General features: G+C 45.1%; 1 protein-coding gene across 1 annotated transcript in view; it reads left to right on the top strand.

Annotated features, from left to right (window-relative positions):
- The first annotated feature begins 2,119 nt into the window (after positions 1-2,119).
- The window catches only part of LOC126577591 (toll-like receptor Tollo), a 26,779-nt gene continuing 26,398 nt past the window's right edge, over positions 2,120-2,500 (top strand). The window contains exon 1 of the mRNA XM_050239330.1: positions 2,120-2,500. This exon is cut by the window's right edge and continues 452 nt beyond it. The gene's annotated coding sequence lies outside the window, so the exon portion shown is untranslated.

Below are 2,500 nucleotides of genomic sequence, written 5' to 3' on the forward strand. Positions count from 1 at the left end.
CTTGAATGATTATGGCGCACGATCGTGAGTGGTTGAGAGATGTCCTTTGGAAGATCTGAACCCATCGTTCGTTGCAGCGCCTTAAAAGAATGTCAGTAAGTAAGTTAAGATGAACTACATCTTGTTGATTGCCAGTCGCTTCTAATGTGCTTATTTGTTATTGTTTCTTGCCTAGATATTTCTTTTCTAGAAAAATGCTGCGCTCATGGCACTCGTCATTCCATTTCTTATCACTGCACCATTGAAATTCTGTTGAACATCATCAAGCGTCAGCACTTATCAGGCTCGCTTTGGACTCTTGCTCGCATTTTTCCAAGATTTGAATGAATACTGCAGAATTCAGATTATAATGGTTCATTCATCAGCATCACCAGCAGAATATAGAAGACATGATTCATTGAGGAAAAAAACATGTTCCTCACATGTGTTTCCAATCGTAAATTATCGCAACCATACTTTTGGTTATTTTAATTGGTGCTCAGTACATGATTTGCGAGCATACGCTGGAGGTATTGAATAAAAAAACAAAAAAACTTATAAACTACCCGTGTTTGGTATTCATTCAAATTATTACAAATTTCATTTTGATATCTATCATACATGCGTGTGTTCGATTTGTTTTATGAAGCATCAATTAAATTGTTGTAGCGCTGAACTCGTCAGCACAGGGTAGTATGATTATGAGAAATTATTAGTTTCAAAATGAGTAACAATTAACAATGTTTAAAAATAGATGGAAGACACGATAGTTTGAGACACGCGCACGGAAAAGTGGACGTTTGTTTTGCGCATTTTATTATCGTGAATTATTATTCGGTTTGCTATCGATCGTATTACGAAGTCGTGTAGTAAATCTCCAGCGATCTGAAGCAACCAATCAAGGTATAAGTAATACACACGATTGTCCTGCCCCAATAGGACAGGTAGTGAACAACGGCCAGAGGCCCATTCATTGAGCGGATAAGCTATCTAGCGTTTTGTGCTCACTTGTGTTTTTGATTTAAACTTTTAAAACTGTCAACATTTAGCGTCATTTTTAAAAGTGCCAACATTTAGCGTTAGCGTTAGTGTCAACCTTTAAGCATCAAATCAATCTTTAAAAACAACATATCTTTAAAAATAAATAAATGAAAAGCATAGGACTTTTAAATTAGCATAATAGTTGGCACAATTGAACATACATACTGGATGTTCTTTTCACAATAACATCAGCACATAATGTTGAGATGCACATGCGAATTATCCTTCCACGTGGTCGCGATGCAACTACTCGAAACCATCATCCACCAACCCTTGAAAAGTTTCATCCCCACCACTAAATTCTGTTGTTATCCCTACTCCTGCCGACTCCACACGATCCTGTTGTGAGTGAACACCATGCATCGGCGAACATTTTCATCGGAACATTTCATCACCCACCGGGAGGGAAAAACTTAACGAACCCTCTCCTCTCAAGGACATCAAGCCCCTCGAGCGAAATCAGGATACGGAGCGAGGCGAAATCAGCCAAGACACGAACCACGAAGGTTGTACAAGAGCCGGGAAAACGCCGATCCGAGGCAGGGTGTTTTCCACCTTCCCTTTCCCCCCCTGTAGCTTAACGTGGCCCGGAAAGAAAGCAACGACGAGGAATAAAGGGACGCAGTATTTCGTTTGCCGCTTTCTCGGCCACTTTGTTGTCTTCGGTGCCATCGCGAGAGAGAGAGAGAGAGAGAGCGAGAGAACGAGGACGCACAGTAACGCGCTCCCGGACGAACCGCGGTCGATTCGTGCTGGAAGGGATGGAAACACAAGGGATGCTTCGATGCGTTGCTTCCGCGTTCGTGTTTGCGAGAAGCGAGAGAGCACACCGCACCGGCGATAGAGAGCGAGTGAGAGTTTCCCGGGGGTTGGTTTGTGTTGTCGATTACTGCACAAGGACGCGACGGACGATCCGCTTCGTTGCAACGTGAGGACATTTCCCGTGTGTCTGTATGCGTGTGCTCGTGTGTGTGCGTGCGTTGTGCTCGGAAAAAGGGCGAAGCTGTGAATGGTTGCTGTTTCTGCTGCTGGTGCTCCGAGAGAGAGAAGATTAGTCGGAGCTGGATGTTTCATAACATTGGATCGGTTGCGTCGTGTCCTGTGTGTCCCGTGTGTCACCGAGAATCGCCCGTGGTCACCCCTTCACGTGGTTCTACGGAGGGGGCTGTCCAGGAGGGAAGAATCCTCCCGCCACACCCACCACCCTCCCCCTAAAAACAGGCAGTAACCGTGGCAGCTATAGTGCGTGTTCCCTTTTGTTGTGCTTAGGAGCCACGAATACCGCGTGGACCGTGGAATAGGACCTAATTTCCCCGGTGTCAAGCGAAACCAAGCGAAATCCATTGTTCTTTGTGGGAAATCGTGAACCCGAGGGGTAGTTTTTAGGGAAGAATCTGCAAAAAGGGACCCCTGAAGTAAGGCGTGTCCGGTTTTTGGGACCATAGCAAATCGCGTGCAAAGCTTGCGGACAGTTCCGGGT

Source organism: Anopheles aquasalis, chromosome 3 (assembly GCF_943734665.1).
Source record: "Anopheles aquasalis chromosome 3, idAnoAquaMG_Q_19, whole genome shotgun sequence".
Classification (NCBI taxonomy): domain Eukaryota; kingdom Metazoa; phylum Arthropoda; class Insecta; order Diptera; family Culicidae; genus Anopheles; species Anopheles aquasalis.